Source organism: Podarcis vaucheri, assembly GCF_965113315.1.
Source record: "Podarcis vaucheri genome assembly, chromosome: 4".
NCBI lineage: Eukaryota > Metazoa > Chordata > Lepidosauria > Squamata > Lacertidae > Podarcis > Podarcis vaucheri.
The window spans coordinates 12,228,465-12,250,592 of NC_138762.1; the positions used below are offsets into that span (position 1 = coordinate 12,228,465).

General features: G+C 44.9%; 1 protein-coding gene across 10 annotated transcripts in view; it reads right to left on the reverse strand.

Moving 5' to 3' along the window:
* Positions 1 to 22,128, reverse strand: part of TENM4 (teneurin transmembrane protein 4) — a 668,032-nt gene that overhangs the window by 353,229 nt on the left and 292,675 nt on the right. The window lies entirely within an intron of this gene.

A 22,128-nucleotide genomic window follows, 5' to 3' on the forward strand; every position in this document is an offset into this window, starting at 1 on the left:
ACAAATATTCGCAAAATGTTTAGGGGTAAGCGTACCCCTGCATACCCCCAGAAAAAAACACACTGGAACTCTATATTAACTTTTGTGATGTCTCACACTACACCAGCCTGGTCCCTTCCAGATTTTTTTGGATTCCAGCTCCCATCTGGAGGGCACGAGGTTGAGCAGGCTGCCACACATTTTCCGCAACAGGTGAAACAGCAGCACAGCGCCGGCCCTACCATTAGGTCAGAGACAGGGACCTGGGACCTCTGGGCAGATGGTTTAAAGGTAAAGGTAAAGGGGCCCCTGACCATTAGGTCCAGTCGTGGCCGACTCTGGGGTTGTGGCACTCATCTTGCTTTACTGGCCGAGGGAGCCGGCGTACAGCTTCCGGGTCATGTGGCCAGCATGACTAAGCCACTTCTGGCGAACCAGAGCAGCGCACGCCGTTTCCCTTCCCGCTGGAGTGGTACCTATTTATCTACTTGCACTTTGACGTGCTTTTGAACTGCTAGGTTGGCAGGAGCAGGGACCGAGCAACGGGAGCTCACCCCGTCACGGGGATTCGATCCGCCGACCTTCTGACCAGCAAGTCCTAGGCTCTGTGGTTTAACCCACAGCGCCACCCGTGCCCCGGGGCAGATGGTTTTGGGTGTCACAAAGCTTTTTGTTCTTTTTTTCACCATCAAGGAGGGAGGAAATTCCAGTGTGGGATTTCTTTCCTTAGACACCCAAAGAACATGACTATCCCCTTGTAGTCTGAACCATCTCATGTAGCAAAATGTCTTGGGAGAGATCTGGGAGCATGTTTTAAACAGGAAAACAAAAGTGAGCAAGATCTCTGTACTCAACTGTCTTGTTTGGCCTGGGATCGCCCAAACAAAGGATACCCAAATCCGCAGCCCAGCTCTTCAACTGCTACACCCACAACTTCTTAAGGAATGGACTCGGAGAAAAAAGAGCTCTGCTGAAAGCTGTTTGTGGAGCGCTGCCAATGTCTACATAAGTTGGCTTTCTCAGCCAAGATCATTGAGCAAGTCAGTCAGTATCACAGTCAATTCACTCTCCCTTGGTACGGTTTGATCCCTTTGCTCAATGTTTGTCTTGGCCCTCGAAAGCAAATTCTGACACCGGCTATTCAGGACAATTAAGCAAAATGGAAATGTTCCGTGGTTAAAACACATTTTTCACGACTGGCTATTGGACAGTTTTCATGAGAAAAATAGAATAGCAGTCATTATTTTTCTTCTGGGGAGGTGTTTTTCCCCCTCTTCATTTTAAGCACAGTCAGGAGCTTGACCTCTTAAGTATGTTAGGGAGGAGTAGGTTTCTATGCACTGTGCACAAGTGAAAAAGAAAGAAAAAACCTCATCCGTGAGTCTAAGACTGTGTAGACACCTTGCATTTAAAGCACAGAACCTTCTGCAAATAAACTGTAGTTTGCCACTTGCAGAGCTATAATTCCCAGCACTCCTAAACTACAGTTCCCAGGATTATTTGCGAAGTGTCACAGGCTTTAAACATGCTTAAAATGTATGGTGCGTGTGTGTCCATAAGACACACCTGATCATAAGACGCACCTATTTTTTAGAGGGGGAATGCAAGAAAACAAATATTCTTTAAAGGGAGAGCTGAGCAGAACCTGTATGCATCCCAGACTCTGCTCAGCGCTCCCTTTCACGAGCCCCATGGAGCGTGTGTGCGGCGCTTGCAGGCTTTCCCCCCGTGGAGGGACGAGGGCAGCCCTTCACTGATGGGATGCCCTTCTCCCTCCTCGGAGAAAAGCCCCCAAGAGCCACACACACCCTCCACACAGCTCGTGACAGGGAGCACGGCTCTTGGGGGCTTTTCCGGGAGGTGGGGGAAGTGACTGAGGGGCCAAGCCAGAAGCTAGAACAGCAAGAGGGAGCGCTGCACAGCGATCCCTCTCACTGTTCTGGCTTCTGGGATAGCAGCGCAGCCTGCATTCACTCCATAAGACGCACACACATTTCCCCTTACTTTTTAGGAGGGGAAAAGTGCATCTTATAGAGGAAAAAATACGGCACTTAATTCGTTCCGGAGGTCCGTACTTAACCTGAAACTGTTCTTAACCTGAAGCACCACTTTAGCTAATGGGGCCTCCTGCTGCCGCCAGAGCCTGATTTCTGTTCTTATCCTGAAGCAAAGTTCTTAACCTGAAGCACTATTTCTAGGTTAGCGGAGTGTGTAACCTGAAGCATATGTAACCTGAAGCGTATTGTCAGGGAACTGCCATCGGAGGAACAGGTGGTGGAAGGGCTCACGGAGGCTGGGAGAGACTCAGCAGCTGAAGCAGGAACCAGCAGGGGGAGAGGTGGGTCTCTGAAGGTAAGCAAGCAAGAGGGAGGGCTCAGGGACACTTCCAGCGAGAACAGTGGGGAGGTATCGGAACCTCCCATAGGGAGACCCACTCCTCGCCGGAAACTGTCACGCCGCGAGTCCAGAAGACGTGTTTCCGTTAAGGAGCTTTTATGCTGGAAGCGATTCCGAAAGCAACCACTGTCGGAATCTACAAGTGACTAGAGCAGCCATGTCTGAGGGGCTCTGTCACAGACAGAGGTTTGTGAACTTGCACAGACTCTGAGGGACTACGATTTTACGCACAAGCAGCTCATCATCCCATCACAGCATTCCAACAGTCTTTGTAAGCTGTTTGTGCAGGAGAAGGCATCATGAGTGACCCAGCCGGAACCGGAGAAGCAGGAGTTGGAGCTGGTCCAAGCTTGGAAGAAAGGTACCGGGCGTTGGAGATCCAACTGGCGCTGCAGACGGCGAGGCTCGAGGAGAGAAGGGCTCAGGATGCAGACAAAAAGGGGAAAGCCACCCAGTTCACCAGAAAGGTACCAGGATTGGTGCAGAAGTTTGGGGGGGACCCCAAGGACTACCATGCCTTTAGAACAGAGATGCAATATGCCCTCAATGTGCAGTTTGATGAATTCCCTGACGAGGAATCGCGAGTGGCTTTCGTGATTGGGCATCTTGAAAGGGGGGCGAGGGACTGGGTTAGACCCCTGATGGCAACGAATAATGACGTCCTAAAGGACACAATGAAGTTCTTTCGTGCAATGGATCTCATGTTTTCCAGCGATATTGAGCAGGGAGTGGTGCGCAGACAGCTAATGGCTTGCAAGCAGGGGAGCCAATCTGTCCGTGAATACTGGACTGAGTTCACCATGCTGGTTCACAGATTGGGGTGGGATTTATCGGCGGAACCCATTCAAATGTTATTTGAAGAAGGGCTTGCTTCGGCTGTGAAAGACGAACTTTCCCGGAGTCCCAGGGCGGTTTCTATGGGTCAGCTGACCAAATCTGCGCTGACCATAGGAGCGCGCCAGGAGGCGAGAGCCTTGGAGAGGCGGGAAGGGAAGGTCACTCGGGGACCAGCAATGGAGGAAAGGGAACACAGCAACCATGTGGCGGAGATCCTCGATTCCAGGTGGAAGGGAGATCAAGTAGAGTATTTGGTAATGTGGGAAGGGGAACCGGAGTCGGAAAACACCTGGGTCATGGCAGAGGATGTCAATGACGCGAGTCCAGAAGACGTGTTTCCGTTAAGGAGCTTTTATGCTGGAAGCGATTCCGAAAGCAACCACTGTCGGAATCTACAAGTGACTAGAGCAGCCATGTCTGAGGGGCTCTGTCACAGACAGAGGTTTGTGAACTTGCACAGACTCTGAGGGACTACGATTTTACGCACAAGCAGCTCATCATCCCATCACACGTATGTACCACTGTACATCCCTTTCTCTTTTCGTATCTAAACTGTGAATTCTGATGCCTGGTTTTACACTGTTCTTATTTCATATTCACGCATAGCTTGGGGAGACGAAAATATTTTGCAAGGTGGCTAAGGAAGCGACTTAAATAAATAAAATAAATAATACATGGCTTATGGCTTCGGAGAAATTGGTGAATAATTGTTGATTCCCATGCACAGGAAGCGGTGAGGGTGGGGGGGTGGGGAGGAGAGAGAAATGCTTCTAATGAACTGCATTAATAAAGCCAGAACTGCCAAATAATTCAGTTCTTTCCCTTACTAGCTGAAGCCACTAATTTCCCAGCAGGCTAGAAAGCTGGATTACATCTCAAGAGTCTTCTTGCTGAGGTTGTTCCTGCATCAACTGGGTTTATTTAACCTGGGATGTGTCCCCGATCACAACTGGAAACGCCCAGAAGGCAATCTACACTGTATCTGGGGTATTTTCCTTGAAAGATTCCATCAATGGTGTCTCTGAAAAATTTTACACGCAACTTGGGAAGACAGGTGGAATAATACCAGTTTCCTGGAAGAAGCAAAGATCACTAGTCTCGAAGCAATGATTCTTCAACATCAACTTCGTTGGACTGGTCATGTTGTGCGGATGCCTGATGATCGTCTTCCAGAGCAACTACTCTATTCCAAACTTAAAAATGGAAAGTGTAATGCTGGTGGTCAACAAAAGAGGTTTAAAGACTGTCTCAGGGCAAATCTGAAAAAAATGTAGTATAAACACCAACAATTGGGAAACACTGGCCTGCGAGCGCTCCAGTTGGAGAACAGCCTTTACCAAAGGTGTCATGCGCTTGAAGACACTCGAATGCAGGATGCAAGGGAGAAACGTGCTAAGAGGAAGGCACGCTTGGCAAATCCACACAGTGATCAACTCCCACCCAGAAACCAATGTCCCCACTGTGGAAGGATGTGTGGATCCAGAATTGGCCTCCACAGTCACTTATGGACTCATTGTTAAAACCGTGTTTATGGAAGACAATCTTACTCAGCTACGAGGGATCACCAAAGAAGATTTTCTATTTGCTGCTTCTAGCAGCAAAATGGCCTTAGGCCAGTGCTGTCTGAAAACAACATCTCTCTCCTCCTAGGTAACCTTTGCCTCCACCAAGGACCTCAACAGTCTGGGACCCAAGTCAGCACCTCTGGACTGGAGAATGTACTTTCCCCCTTTGTCAAGGTTAATAAATAAAGAAAGGGAAGGGAAGGGAGATTCAGTTTTCCTACTCTTAAATCCCAACCTTCTTCATATCAAAGCAACCACATGCCTTCAGAAGATGATTTAGAAATGCTAAAACATTTCCTGAAATCAAGTATGTGGTATCTATTGCTCATCTTATTGTTTAGCAGACAGAAGAATTGGCGTTCGGGAGTTTGTTCAGGGCTGATTATGATGGTGTTTGCGTGATGGAGGGGAACAGTAATTCATTGCAGGCAGGGAGATAATTCAACGCAGAGATTGGCTGGCAGAAAGTAAAAATGACAGATGATTCTGACAATAGTTTGCAATTATCCCCTTCCTTCCTTCTCTCTCTCTCTCAACCCTGGAAACTGGAATACTCTTTGACATTTAGCTTTCAGGAGACAGGTATTCTTAAACACCTGGGCCTCATTTTTATATTTTTAAAAAACAGAACTCTAAATACAGTAATTCAAACACTCCCGACCCCTTCCCACTAACAGAGTTACAGGGCTTCTGGAAATGTTTCTCACAAAATGAAGTCAATAGAACAGATCACAAATGCAACAGGGAGCGATATCCTTACTTTTAGCTACGCCCTATTAGATTCCGCAGGATCTCTCGCAAAAATGTCTATAACAAAAGCATGGCTTTTTCCATTCTCACGCTGTATTCTGGCCTATGGACTTTTTCATTAGAGAAAAGGGACTATTCTGTTATTTTCTGCATCTCATCAAGAACGTTCCTGCTGTTCTCTAGTAAAATGGGATTATATATATATATATATATATATATATATAATAAAGAGCGAACACATGCTTAGAAGAATTTACAGAATCTAGATGGTATAAAGCAGGCCGCTTTCTGGAAAAGGGCAAAAAAGGGGAAGAAACAGGCAAAGGAAAACAAGAAGTCGAATACATATTTCGAGGCTGCCAACTCAGCCTTGACAAGTCTTTGACAGGAAGCTGGCTGTAAAATATAGAGTTTGAGAGGGCAGAACGGGGAGAGGGGAGGAAAAAACCAGTCATTTTGGAGATAGAAGCAAGAATTGGCCTCTCCAAGTCCATAAGGGTGAATGTGTCAGTTTTAGTTTTATCTTTTGGGTTTTTTTCTGATCTTAAATTCAGCTCTCCACATTAGTTTACATTTATTTGGTTATCACCAGGTTGGGCGTTGCTTTAATTCGGGGTGAAAGGGGCAAAAGTGTATGCAGTTGTGCACAAAACCTGCATGTGATAATTTATATGTGCAGACACACATTTAAAAATTACTGCTCTTTCGGTTCTGCCGGGACCTTCACTATGCACCTTTAGGCGCCAGGTGAAAAATGCAAATGTTAATGAAAATAACATCAGAACGCATTTATAAAGGAAAAGTCTTTGCAAAAAATCTGTATATTAGGCAAAATTGCATACAAAGATGTGTATATTAGGAGAAGTTTGGACTAAAACCCCTCTGCATTTAGGACTTAAAAAATAACAATCACAATAATAACCACAAGTTTTTAATGTTTGATGTTTTATTGTGCTTTTAATTCTGTTGAGAGCCACCCAGTGTGGCTGGGGAAGCCCAGCCAGATGCGCAGGATATAAAAATAATAATTATTATTATTATTAGGAAATGTGGAGAACTGATTGCAGGTGCTAATTTCAAGTGCAACGCTGAGAAGGAAGGGTGGAACTGAATCCTTCTAAGGCACAAAGAGAGAAACAAAATCACCAGATTCACTTGTGGAAAAAGAGGTACAGCACTGATGGAATAAAAAGGAAGGAAGGAAGGAAGGAAGGAAGGAAGGAAGGAAGGAAGGAAGTTCCATGGAAAGTGCAGTCTGGCTGATGCTTCTGCACCTGTTACCTCTCTGATACAGCCAATAATTTGGCCACTCCAATCAGAAATCCTCTCAGGTTGTTCCTAGTTTGTACTCCAACGTCTTGCGAGTGTGGGAAGTAAGAAGCTGTGGGCGATGGGGACAGGGCCAGATTTAGGTTTGGTGAGGCCCTAAGCTACTGAAGGTAACGGGGCCCTTTATATGTCCAGCTGTCCTTTGTCAACAACAAATTGTGTTGAATATATGCTGTATGGTAATTTATGGACAAACCTAGACAGCATCTTAAAAAGCAGAGACATCACCTTGCCAACAAAGGTCTGTATAGTAAAAGCCATGGTTTTCCCAGTAGTGATGTACGGAAGTGAGAGCTGGACCATAAAGAAGGCTGATCGCTGAAGAATTGATGCTTTTGAATTATGGTGCTGGAGGAGACTCTTGAGAGTCCCATGGACTGCAAGAAGATCAAACCTATTCATTCTGAAGGAAATCAGCCCTGAGTGCTCACTGGAAGGACAGATCCTGAAGCTGAGGCTCCAATACTTTGGCCACCTCATGAGAAGAGAAGACTCCCTGGAAAAGACCCTGATGTTGGGAAAGATGGAGGGCACAAGGAGAAGGGGACGACAGAGGATGAGATGGTTGGATAGTGTTCTCAAAGCTACCAGCATGAGTTTGACCAAACTGCGGGAGGCAGTGGAAGACAGGAGTGCCTGGCGTGCTCTGGTCCATGGGGTCACGAAGAGTTGGACATGACTGAACGACTAAACAACAACAACAACAATTTATGGACCTAATAGGTATCTAACACCATTTGCACCTGCTGCCATGCAACCAGTCCATGCAGAATGTAGGCACCCTATATATAGAAATGAGCAAACCAGTGATATTTTAGGGAGCAGGCTAGCAGGTGGGGCCCATTGCTTACATCATAGAAGCCTACACAACACAAAACTCTTGCTGTATGTAGGTTTTATTTAACTTGTTTTTAATCTTCTATTTTGGAAATGTACATCCAGTTTTTCCCCTCTAATTTTTTTTGCGGAGAGAGAGAGTGGGGCCCTAAGCTATAGCTTGTTTAGCTTCTACGTAAATCCTGCACTGGATGGGGCAGCCACTTCTGTTGAGACTCTTCTTTTGGGTGAGGAAAAACTCTCAGAATCATTCATTTCCTCCCCAGCTTAGGGTCTCTGTGTCACTTTGGAGACAGATGTGGACCTTGGCTTTCAGGGAAGACAAAATGCCTTTATATTCCTATGGAGGAAACTTAATGAAGCATTGCTGAAAAGATAAACAACAGTGAGGACAGAAACCAAGAGTTTCAGGAAGGAAGAAAATACTTTATGTGTTTTAACCATCCTTCACTTTACAACAAAACTTTAGCTTCCCATGTCTGCCCGGATGGAATCTTATCTGGATTAGGGATTTTACGTTAACATAACATACATTATATTAAGGGGAAATGCTTTGCAGAAACATGTATATCAGGCGAAATTGCATACAAAAGGTGCATGGTAGGAGAAATGTGCACTAAAATGTGGGTTTTCATGAAAACTTCTAAAAAAATTTTTTTACAACTCATGTGGAAATGTGGAGAACTGGATTTAGGATTGGGAAAAACTGGGAGAAAATGAAATGAGTGGATTCTCTCATTCCTGATCACATTTTATATCCTAATCTTCTTGCTTCTTGCAGCTCCGTGTAGTGGACTGTTTGAACGAGCAGAGTCTGGTGTCTGCCACAACCTAATTAAACAAACCCTTTGCTCAGAGAGCACATTTTCCTGCACCCAAAAAATACACCACTCCTGCAACTGGAAAGTAAAATATGTTTTGGTTAGCTACTTGATTTTCAACTCTTCTTTTTACATTGATCCTTTTGTTCTCCTGAGAAGGAGAAGAAAAGTGTGTTGCCTAGACATACATGGGGTGGGTAAGAGAAGCAAAATTAATTTGCAAAATAACTAGAGACATTCCAGCAGAAGAACGCTAAGTCGGTGGGATTGGGTCACAGCGCCTGCACATTCACTCCCTCTCTCTCTTGCAAAAGGCTTGAAAGAGGTAAATCATGCGGGATCAGGATGCAGAGACAATAAGCTGATCCCCTCTTTGTAAGAGGTCTGTGCTTTAAAGTCCCTTGAGAGGCAAAAAGCCCCGCACATTAAGAAAACATCGCGGGCAAAGTCTTCCTTTTAAAAATAATAAAATAAAATAAAATAATCTATATGAATGGCAGCCCCAAGCAAAATGAAGGGAGCCGCATTCCAGGATATCTGAGATTAGCAGATGTGATGACAAACCAATAATAAATGTGGACCTGCCTGTTTTATGGAGAAGACTTAGGGGATAACAATACGGAGTGTGTGTTCCACGAACCTAGCCCAGATTGTTAAAAGGCTTTGAGAAGCTTCGCTTGTTTTGCTTAGTAATCCCAGAATGGCAGCCCAGGACAAGTTTGGCATCCTCGAATAAAGGTGTGCTGGGTGAAAATAGCTCTTGAGTCACGCACAAGAACAAAAGGAGGGGGCGATACTAGGAACATCTCTTTGGAAAGAACGCCTTGGAAAGCAGGTGGACGTGAATGAAAACAAAACAAAAAAACTCCAGAGTTTCCGCACACCATTAATGATGATCCAAAACCAAAAATCCAAGTTGCAAAATATTTCAACGTTGATTTAAACATTACGCAAAAATTACAAAACGCGCTCGCATTCTATGCAGTGGGACTTTTCAACAGACTATAAAATAGGTTAGTTAATTCTCGGTCAACTCTGGAGAGGATTAGCAGTTTCTCTTCTGGTTTACATCTGCTATGCCCAAAACTTTTGGCAACCATTTTACTTTAACCAATGGGGAATTAGTTTGTTTCCAAAGTTTTGCTAGCACAATCTCTGCAGCAGCAAGTTTGGGGGACCCCAACTGATATTATTTAATTATCAATTAATTATACCTGATGGATTCTACTGCAAACTGTAGGGTAGCGCTATGTGCCCCGATAATCATGGTATTAATAGGTTGAATTGCTTGGGGAACCGTCTATTAGGGTTGAAGAGCAGCTGTCAGTAAATCAAGCACTGACATGAAGGTTTCAGCAGGGTCCTCTTCCTCCTAGTCTCCCTTTGAAGCACATCTCCTTCTCCATGTGCTCCAGACATTTTGTGAGGAACTGTGTTCAGACCCAGAATCAGCCCGCATTCTGAAGCAAAGAGCACAGATTTGCTTCGTAGCTTGTACAGGCTATGGATCATTAAGCATCAGGTAATGACCGGCCTCTTAACTGCATCCCCTCTCAAATCTATTACAGCTGGTTCCAAGCAGCTGTACAGTACAGCACTTTCAAACAATCCCATTGCAAGGAACTGTTACCGAATGATTTATTCGAACGGCAGCCGTCGCCTTCGCAGGGATCATTTATTAATTAACAGTCACTAACTAGATGGTGCTTGCTGGTTCTTTTTTATAAAACAACAACAACAAAACCCTTTAAAGTGGAAGCAGAGATGCGGCCATTTTGCCTCTTCAACCCAAGAAAGGCATCGGAGATTCGGGTGGTTGTTTGCCCAGGCGGGCGCATCATGTGGCCCATGAGATCTGCAAAACAACCAGACTGTACAAAGGTGATGGGATAAAATCAGGCCAAATCTTTATTGATAGCAGCGGGCAGGGCAAGGGTTGGCATGGCATTGGGTCCCCGGATCAGTTCATCATTCCACAAGCCCCATGCTGATGGAATGGATCTGCTGGGTGTGGACCTCTCCAAACCTGTATGACATGAATCAGCCAGTGTTGAGCTTTGCCGTGGTGCAAGCCAAGCAAGCAAGGTCTCCCTAGGACAGCAGGGTATGGATTCCAACCAGGCAGATACAGAACCCATGCTTGGGTTTGTCTGGGTCAGTCCTTCCCTCAGGCCCCTTATGACTCCCCCTATACTATAAGGGACGCGGGTGGCGGTGGGGTCTAAACCGCTGAGCCTCTCGGGCTTGCCGATCAGAAGTTCGGCGGTTCAAATCCCCGTGACGGGGTGAGCTCCTGTTGCTCTGTCCCAGCTCCTGCCAACCTAGCAGTTCGTAAGCATGCCAGTGCAAGTAGATAAATAGGTACCACTGTGGCGGAAAGGTAAATAGCGTTTCCGTGCGTTCTGGCTTCCATCACAGTGTTCTGTTGCACCAGCAGCAGTTTAGTGCTGCTGGCCACATGACCTGGAAAGCTGTCTGTGGACAAACGCCGGCTCCCTCGGCCTGAAAAGCAAGGTGAGCGCCGCAACCCCATAGTCGCCTTTGACTGGACTTAACCGTCCAGGGGTCCTTTACCTTTTTAAAAAAACCTTTTACCTGTGCTATGTTGATCCTGCCCAATGCCAATTCCACCCTCACACAACCAACGTTATCCTGCCTAACAAAGGAAAGCCGTAATTTCACTGAGGGAAAGGCCAAAAAAACCAAACACACACACAACCAACCAAGTGCCAATCAAATTGAGAGAAAAATAATAATTTCCCGCCCTGTCAACTAGCAACCCCAAATTGCTCTGACCCGAGGGTTGGCGGGTGGGAAGCCCTCAAAACAAAATGGCTGTGAGCTCCAGGGGAATCAGCCTAATATAGGCTTTCCCCTCCTTTTTGCAGCAAGGGCTCATGGGACAGCTTTTTCCCAGGAGCCCATCACACATAGAAGATACTGGGGAAAACCTTGCCTAGTATTTTGCTGCGATCCATGGACCACAGCACCACTGGGCAAAGGCACCCTATGCTTATTGGGCACGGAATGGGGCTTAGAATGTAAGCAGAACTGCTTAAACTGGATCAGTCTTTAGATTCATCAAGCACACCCTTGCTGCTTCCAGTTTTTTTCACCATCATCACATTTATACCCCCACCCATCTGGCTGGGCTGCCCCAGCCACTCGTTCTGGGCTGTAGATGCATGTTGGTTTGCAAACTGGCTGTTGAGATATGGTAAACTGGTCACTGACGACAAGTTATTTGTTGAACTTCATAGCTGAAGCTGGATGTCCCCAGTCAAAATACAACCATGTGTTTACTACAGGACATTGTTTCTTTCATGCAAAGGACTGCAGTGGGTGCAAAGGATTAAAGTCTCCTTATCTAGGTCCGAGTCTGGAAAAGAGAATCCTTGCACAACTGTTTGCTCAAAACACACACAAACATTTACTATCTGCATGGAAGTTATGACATGGTTAAGGCTACCATTTTGTTTAAACCGTTCTTCAGTTTTCAAGCACTTGCTCATTTAAGGAACAGCTTCAATTTTTCATCTGCTGCCAATTAGATTTTTTTCCTTTCTTTCAGAAATGACCATATTAGCAATTCATCCAGCATCAGAGTTTTTGTTTTGTTTTAGCTGTTGACTTTAAATAACCTACGGGCAAAGCGGGGTGGAAAAGAATGAAAATATGTTGCAGGTGAGATAAGACCGCTGTAACACTCACTGCACAACATCACTTGGCTCTCACCAAAAGAAAAAAAAAGACAGCTGGATGAACCCCTTGAAATTGTCAAGCTGAAAAACAGCGCTGCCCGCACACAGTTTGTGCTTGACGTGGGGACGAAAAAGCTGGACAAAAAGATACAGGGCAGTTTCCCCAACCTGAATGCCCTCCAGATGTTCATAGAATTGTAGAATTGGAAGAGATCCCAAGAAACGCAGGAATTTCAACTAAAGCATTCATGACAGATTTTGTTGAACTACAACTCCCATCACCTCTGACTGTTAAGCCATGCTGATGGGCCGAATGGGTGTTGTAGTCTGAAGCTTCTGGAGGACACGACATTGGCTCCTCCTCTCAAACCAAGGGGCTACCATCTTTGCTAGTGGGCCACATGTCTAAAACAAGATGTTTCTTGACCGTGCAAGATCAAAGAATAGGCAAGATATCATCTCATGGTTTCATGGCAACTGTGGTGCCTGGAAGAGAGAGTGTGTGAAGTTCAATGGCTATCATTAGAGCAAAAGCATGGTCCTGTGTGATTTCCAAGATGATACCCACAGTTTGTATCTAAGGAGCTGGATGTGGGGTTGCCCACATGGAAGAGGTGAAGGCCGTTGCGGTTAAGCCACTTTGAAGATCTTTCCTTACTATTTCTGTCTCCAGAAAGAAAGAAAGAAAACTTCACCTGAACGACGTTCATTGTAGTGGGTTTGGAGGGAAATTAAAATTACAGGCCTGAAACTCAGACCAGCTTGTCCAAAAGAAAACAACGTCTTCTGTGAAGGATGAGAAACCTGGGCTGAATTTAGACCAAAGCTCCCTCTGCCCATATTTGTGGCTTTGGGTGCAAAAGCCAGCCTGACTGTCACATGGTTTCAACTAGGGGTGGTTTAACCTCAAATTCCAAATTGAACCTGTCAAACAAGGAATGAGTTCACAAACCCTGTAATTGCCAGATCCACAGCTGGTAAAAATTGAGCAGCCTCATGGGAATTTCAAGGGCAAGTCCATTTAAAAAAAAAAAAAGGAGAAAGGGAAAGAGATGGAGACTTGTTTTCCATCATCCAATTATTTATACCACTGTTTTTAAAGTAACCCCTATTAAGTGTTCCTTGATGAGGCAGAAACGGTGGGCTTTCCTGAACGACATTTCGAACAATCCGAATATTGTTCGATCTAAAGTTAAGAATGAGTAGATTCCATTGTTTTCATTGGGAATGCTTCACTTAGTCTCTTCCACTGAAATCAGGGAGACTTACAATATGTCCTTGAAGTTTGTTACTATCTAAAACACCTTAGGTTATGCTTCAGCTTTTGAGATTTTAAAACAATGAACAATTCACTTTTCCACCAAATGGTTTATAACTCAAATGCCATCCTATAAAGCAAATGTATCCCACAGGGTTCCCTTCAGATTTGGTTGGCCAACAACTACCACTGGCCATGTTGGAAGGGCTGATGGGAGTTTGAATATCCCTGCTATAAAGGAAGCTCACCTATAGAAGCTTGGGAAGGAAGACCCACAATGGCAGGAGTGCCGTGAAAGAAGTAGGCCTGCAGCTTGTCCAAGGTCGCGAAAGAAACATGTTGCAAAAATAAAGATTGCCCTCAGGACTCCAAAGATCTCAACCATAAAAGCCATGCTTCCCTCCCACATGTCAAATAACTTTTCTGCCCATCCTTTTATTGCTTCTCAGGTAATGTTTATTGCTCGGAAAGTAACTAATCATTGGTTGATGGGAGCTTGGATGCAATTAAAAGGATACCCTTCGCCTCTTAAAATGCAAAACATTTCTGAGCGTCATAATCATCTAGGTTTTATAACTCGGCTTTATTACTTTCCAAATATACAATGCTCATAAAAAAAAGAAAGTAATTGGCTCTTTACAATAATGCTGCCTCCTAATGTTTGCTAGCAACACTGGATGATCAGCCCTATCACACAGGTATTACGTCCTAAATTGTTTTGCTTCCTATCCCCAGCATTGAAAGTTTTGAGGGCAATTGTTTTGCATAAAGATATTAAAAGCTGATGCAACAGAGGGAAACTACAGACCAGGAAAATAGGAGGTAACAATACCAGGCAAAGGTCATAGTAGAAAGCATCACTGAATATGAGTTAAGAAGATCAACATATCAGTTCAAGAGCTGTGACTGCAGTTCTTTTCCCCCTTGTGATGCAAGCCTAATTCACATCCAGCATCTCAGTTTACATAAAACACTATGAAGAGGGATAGCAAATCATCTAGGCTAATGCGAGGAGGGACAAGCCTAGACGATGATCCAGTGACCAGCCACCAGTCTTGTCCCTCCCCTTATGAGTGAAGATGGCTGCCTGCTTCTTAAAAACACAAAGCAAAACCCTGTTACGTAGATCACTGCCAGACTCGATGGTATGATGATGTGACGCGGCAGCTAAAAAGGCCAGTGCAATTCTGGGCTGCATCAATAGGAGTATAGCATCTAGATCAAGGGAAGTAATAGTGCCACTGTATTCTGCTCTGGTCAGACCTCACCTGGAGTACTGTGTCCAGTTCTGGGCACCACAGTTCAAGAAGGACACTGACAAACTGGAACGTGTCCAGAGGAGGGCAACCAAAATGGTCAAAGGCCTGGAAACGATGCCTTATGAGGAACGACTAAGGGAGCTGGGCATGTTTAGCCTGGAGAAGAGGAGGTTAAGGGGTGATATGATAGCCATGTTCAAATATATAAAAGGATGTCACATAGAGGAGGGAGAAAGGTTGTTTTCTGCTGCTCCAGAGAAGCGGACACGGAGCAATGGATCCAAACTACAAGAAAGAAGATTCCACCTAAACATTAGGAAGAACTTCCTGACAGTAAGAGCTGTTTGACAGTGGAATTTGCTGCCAAGGAGTGTGGTGGAGTCTCCTTCTTTAGAGGTCTTTAAGCAGAGGCTTGACAACCATATGTCAGGAGTGCTCTGATGGTGTTTCCTGCTTGGCAGGGGGTTGGACTCGATGGCCCTTGTGGTCTCTTCCAACTCTATGATTCTATGATTCTATGATTCTATGATTCTATGTATTCAAACTATGCAGTTATAGCTGATTAGGAGAGCAGTGGCGAAAATGCCTGGGGAAATTTTGGGATAACACTTGCTTCGACGCAACATCAGCTAACCTCCTTGCAAGCACATTAGAACGAATGCTCCTTAGATAGCCAACGTTGCGTAAACTCTTCGTAATTCAGGATGTGAGCTCACTAAATCGGTCCCCTGCAATTGCCTGTAGAATTCTATGAGCATATACCCTTAGCTCTGTAAAGTGTAAAGAACATAAAGGTAAAGGTAAAGGGACCCCTGACCATTAGGTCCAGTCATGACCGACTCTGGGGTTGCAGCGCTCATCTCGCTTTATTGGCCGAGGGAACCGGTGTACAGCTTCCGGGTCATGTGGCCAGCATGACTAAGCCGCTTCTGGTGAACCAGAGCAGTGCACGGAAACGCCGTTTACCTTCTCGCCAGAGCGGTACCTATTTATCTACTTGCACTTTGACGTGCTTTCGAACTGCTAGGTTGGCAGGAGCAGGGACCGAGCAACCTCATCATGGGGATTCGAACTACCAACCTTCTGATTGGCAAGTCCTAGGCTCTGTGGTTTAACCCACAGCGCCAACATAGCTGGCATTTAAAGCAAAGTTCATAGGTGAAAATATTTTGTAAATTTCCTTGCAATCTTTGGATGAGGGTGGTATATAAATTTAATAAGTAACTAGTTACCTAAATGATACAGCTGGGAAGAAAGGAGGAGAGGTGAGAAATGCCAGAAATGTTAGCCAATAGGTGTCTAATAAAAAGGGGATCTTCCTCATCCAAGCCCCAACACACTGAAAAACAACAAGGTTTTGTTGCTGAATTGAAATGGTCAATATCCAGGTAGGCCTGGATATATATCAATATATCACTCAGGAGTGGTAGGAGGGACAGACTGGGATTACAGCTTCACTCAGTGGTATATTGCTGGTGAAATCACCCCCTTCTGAGTCCCTCCACTACCAGCGCCAAGGGAGAAACAAGTTGGAGCTGGGTGCTGGAGGCACCATCAGAAAGTTCTTCCTGATGTTGAGTCAGAATCTTATGTCAAGTGACTTGAAGCCATTGGTTTGAGTCCTGCCCTCCAGAGCAGGAGAAAACAAGCTTGCTCCATTCCCCACATGACAGCCCTTGAGATATTTGAAGATGGCTATCATATCTCCTCTCAGCCTCCTCTTTTCCAGGCTAAACATACCCAGCTCCTTCAACCGTTCCTCATAAGGCTTGGCTTCTAGACCCTTGAAGGGAGTAGGGAGTCTTCCAAAATTTGAAGGTCTACAGGTCCCCCATTCCTGATGAAGAGTTCCTAGGTATCTGTTGTTCCACATATAACAAACATAAGTTGTGTGCCGCACTATAAAGGTGTTTGCTGGTGCGCCAGTTCTTTGGTTTGGTCTACAGGTCATCTCCTTCAATTTCCTGATGAAACAGGATTCTGCCTGGTATATTAATATGCACTACCAGCAGATGTCTTCCAAATGAGCTCCAGCATGAGTTCCTCTGATTTGCCACAGAGATAAGTGTGAAGGTTGCATCAAAGGTCAATGACAGTCCATGTTTATTGGCCAACTCTCCGGTCTGGAGCCACTGTTATTGAGCATGTCTACGAAATCACCTCGGAACGAGGTAGGGCTTAATCGATAAACGACAGCGCCTTGTGCATATTGATAAGCAGAGGAGCCTAGGGAGAACTGCGGGGAAGTAGCAAAACAGAGACTAGCAGTGCCATTGAAGTAAATATCCTGGCAAAGATTTGGGGGGAGCAGCTATCCCTTACCCTCACATCAAGCCATTTCTTAAAGGAACGTCACACCCAAAGACCCACCTGCTGGAAATGGTTGCTCCAAACACCTGTTTGGGTTGCTTCTGAAATTGGGCTGGCCTGATTGGGGAAATTATCCAGTATCAATCCCAGTGTCAGGCTTCAACGAATCCGATCCCTCCCACGGTGGCAGCCAAGGAGCAGATAAACAAGAAGAGTTCTTACTAAGTCATTTATTCAATATTCACACAGAGAGACAAAGGAATGTAGTCTCTCTTAGAATACAGTGGGTATAGGGCGGTATAATAATAATAATAATAATAATAATAATAATAATAATAATAATAATAATAATAAATAAATAAATAATTCCTCAACTTTCTAAGCATCTGGGTAGGCCAGTCTTTACAAAGACTCTCCTCCCTGGAAGAGAGGGGAGTGGTTGTGGGCGGGAGACCGAGCTCCGCCCCTGGTAGGGGGCATTAGCCCCCTCCCCTCCTTACCTGGCTGGCGCCCACACCCACCGGAGGTGGCCAACCAGGTGCCTCTGGGGGGCGTGTGTAGCAGCTTAATGCTGTGGTGCCAGCTCCGCCTCCTCCTCATTCGTCGTCGTCCCTCAGCGAGTCGCCCACCCTCCACTCTCTTTGAGCTCAGGGTATAGGTTTTTGGCCTTGCTATGGACCTTAGGTTGGTCGCCCTGGTTGGCTGGGGGGCCTGGTAGGAATTTTTCCATTTGGCATTACGCCTTCTGTTTTTTTCGCCTACCTCGTAGCAATCATCACAACTTTTGTGGTATTGGTGGGTAGGTTAGGCACTGGATTCGTGTGTTGTGCTGTGTCAAGGGCTAGGTGTGGCCATCGCCTATGCTATCTACCGTGGGTTATTCCGTTAAAGGAATCTGGGGGTCGTGTATTCCGTCCGATGCCTGCTTGGCGGGAGGCCATGGCACGACCCTCGGTGACATCAGGGGGTGAGCCTATAGTTGGATGAGCATCAACAGGCTCCACCTACTGTTGAATAAACCCACCACCTATAGTCATCCAATGCCTAAGCCAATACCTTTTCACCGCTGTAATCAATAAAGTTGTGGCCTTTTCCTGCCCATTAACCTTATATCACGTGTCCTTGTGTATTTATTTCACATAGCGGGGTTGGGCCCTCGATCCACAATAATGTTTTCAGCAAGCACTGGAAAGAGTACAGCAAAAGCGCCTGACTGGGCTCAAGAGTCAGGGAGTTCCAAAGGTGCTGGCACACTGAACAATCAAGTTTTTAAAAATGCAGAACAAGCAATATGTAGCATCTGTAATAGTGCCACATGCATGGAAGCCAACACATAAGGACTGAGGGGGTCTTTGCCACACCCAATAAAATATATGAGGGCTCAGGCGTCCCCAAAGTTGATGGGCATTGCCATTAAAATGGTGTGTGTGTATGCTGTGCCATATGATCGATTATGTGGGGCATGGCTTACCTTCTCCCTCCCACCACAACATTTTATTCAAGTTGGCACCCTTGGCCACATGTGCATCAATCATTTTAGCTTTCATTTCACTTTAGCTTCATATTGCTTTTAATTTTTTTTGCATTATATTCTAAGTCACTTTCAGTTGGCAAATCATGAAAATCTACTCACAAGAAAGAAATAAAAAATATCTCGTGGCTTCTATTTTAGCGGATGTTCAAACCCTTCAGCATCTCACCAGATCTATGACCAAAATCTTGAAGGCAGTGATGACAATGATGTATAGATGGTATATTACACCTGTCAAGTTAGCGAAAATGTATAAAGTCAGTAATAAATGTTGGAAATGTAAGGAAAAAGAGGGAACATTTTATCACATGTGGTGGGAATGTAAAAAGGTGAAATGCTTCTGGGAGATGATATATAATGAGATGAAAAAAATGTTGACATATACATTTATAAAGAAACCAGAAGCGTTTTTACTGGGCATTGTTGGGAGTGATATAAATAGAAAGGAATGTAAGCTCTTTTTATATGCAGTAACAGCAGCAAGAATATTATTGGCCCAAAAATGGAAGCAAGAAGAATTATCGACGATTGAAGAATGGAGGATGAAGTTAATGGACTATGCAGAACTAGATAAACTAACAGGAAGGATTCGAAATCGGCAGGACCAGAAATTCACGGAAGACTGGAGTAAATTTACGGGCTATTTGAAAAGTATTTGTGAAGATCAGACGTCGTTTGTAGGTTTGTAAGAAGTTTTGTGAGGAGTATTATTGGAAGTATTGCAAAAATGGAGAAGGGGAAGGATGATTTCTTAAGAGATGTAAAGGCAATATAAAGTTAAGAAATGCATAAGAAGTGGTTAAAATGGTGGATCATCAAGGTGCTGATGGAAGTCTAAGAAGATTATATAAGTGATAAGTTTCGTGGTACATTTTATAATTTATATGTTAAAATCAATAAAAATATTTTTTTAAAAAACAACAAAATCTTGAAGACAGGACAGACAAGAGTCAGTCTTGTCTTTGCATAGAGTCAGAGTAATGGGCTCATCCATGGTTTGAAAAACAGGAGAGAGAGAGTGAGTGAGAGAGAGAGAGAGGGAGGGATACAATTCTATCTAGCGTGCGCACATGTGCATGGAAGTATGTGCAGATATAAGTTCCTGGCCTGTGAAACAAGAGATGCTTGAAAGCAGATGGCCCTGGGTAGAAAACCATGCTCAGGTTTATGTTTGAGAACAGACTAACAGATGTGCCACATTATCCCAGCCTTTTAAGAAGATGTATGCTTTTGGTGCCATTCTGGTTTTCTTAAGGCTAATGAACTATCTTTCGGAAGAACCGTATGTCAAAGGACACCCTGGCCAAAATCGCAACGATTATGATCGTACTCCTCTCTACCCCGTTAACTCGAGAGACCTTAATTGCGTTGTCATGACATTTACCACGCAATCCCAAAGAGAGAGAGGCGCTTGTGTATTGAACTGTGATCAAGTGGGGAACAGACTTCCCAAACATGAAGGGAATCTGATATAGTTGTGCCATCCGACAGCAGGTTTCTTCGTGGCATTTATTTACTTATTTTTCACCACTCTGAACGTGCGGATAGAAGCCCTTGGCTCCATCTCGTGCTCTGTTGTGCCTAGTGTTTAAATGTTCATGTAATACTGAGATGTTGCAGTTGGGCTCGCTAACTACTTCGCTGAAACTGTCAACCATAGAATCACAGAATTACAGTGGTACCTCGGGTTACAGACGCTTCAGGTTACAGACACTTCAGGTTACAGACTCCACTAACCCATAAATAGTACCTTGGGTTAAGAACTTTGCTTCAGGATGAGAACAGAAATTGCGTGGCGGCAGTGGGAGGCTCCATTAGCTAAAGTGGTACCTCAGGTTAAGAACAGTTTCAGGTTAAGAACAGACCTCCAGAATGTATTAAGTTCTTAACATGAGGTGCCACTGTTTAGAGCTGGAAGAGATCTTAAGGGTCCCTGCGATGCAGGAATCTCAACTAGATCATACATGAGAGATGCTTAAAAACCTTCAAGGAAGGAGAGTCTACCACCTCTTGTGGGAGTCCACTCCACTGTCACTTGAACTTAGGACACAAGGGAGAAATGTGCTAGGAGGAAGGCATGCTTGGGAAATCTACACCGTGTTCAACTCCAGCCCAGAAACCAATGTCCCCACTGTGGAAGGACGTGTGGATCCAGAATTGGCCTCCACAGTCACTTACGGACACATTGTTAAAACCGTGTTTATGGAAGACAATCTTACTTGGCTACGAGTGATCTCCAAAGAAGAAGAAGACGGCGACTGTCAGAAATGTCTTCTTGATGTTGAGTCAGGACCTCCGACTCAAGCCATCCTCCATGTGTCAGCCCTTCAGATTTTGGAGGTGGAGAATCTATCTTCTCTCAGTCTCTTCTTTCCCAGGCTAAACACCTGCAAATCCCTCAACCGTTCCTCCTATGAGGTTTTTAAGCCCTCCGCTTACTGGCCTCTGGGAAGGTCATGGGAGGGATCTGGAAGGCCTTGAGAGGCTCTTGAGATCTTTGCCTTCTCCCTGCATCAGCTATGGACAGGTAGGGATGGGCCCAGGGGGGCAATTAGAGAGGTCTTTCTGACATTATGCAATTTTGCCTTTCTGTGTGGACCTCTGGACTGCAACTCCTGCATAAGTTTCAGGTCTACTGTAGTACACTGCCACCATGATTAATGGTCATTGATAGTCTTATGTTCCATGAGTAAGGTAAAGGGACCCCTGACCATTAGGTCCAGTCGTGGCTGACTCTGGGGTTGCGGTGCTCATCTCGCTTTATTGGCCAAGGGAGCCAGTGTACAGCTTCCGGGTCATGTGGCCAGCATGACTAAGCCGCTTCTGGCGAAGCAGAGCAGCACACGGAAAGGCCGTTTACCTTCCCACTGGAGTGGTACCTATTTATCTACTTGCACTTTGACATGCTTTTGAACTGCTAGTTCACGGGGTTTTTTGGATCTGGAAACACCAAGGATTGCCGTTGGGACTTTCTTCCTCCAGAGTAGATACTTCAACCCCAAAGACACCTCACACAGAAGAGTTTTTGATGGGATCCGTTCCCGCATTTGGTTGCCAGTCAACTATTGAGTGATCAGGCATCGTACATGCATGTTTGAGCCATCCCTAAGGCTTGCAAACGAATGGGAAGGGCTGTGACTTTGTGAAACAGAGGAACACCAATCCCAACCTTTCCCTTTAAGAAACAACTCTCTTCCAAAGCACCAAGCAATAAAACTATGCAGAAGGCTCTGGGGTGTATAGACATCAGAATTCAATACTGATTATTTATTTTGCATAACTAATAAGGAAACATAACAAAAGTTGCTGATGTTAACATGCAGTGGGAGAAAAAATGGGCTTTAATGGCCCCCATAAACTCTGCTATTGATGGCAGCTTTATAAAACTCCGCATTGACTACAGCTAAAGGCTATACGTTCTATCAATACGGTCAGCAATTAATATTGACCGATAAAATGCATCCGGTAAGCTCACTCATTCCTTGAGTCGCTTTGAGCTTACTTTCAGCATAATTTTCACATCTGAGGAAATATTTTCCCTGTAAAATCCTCAA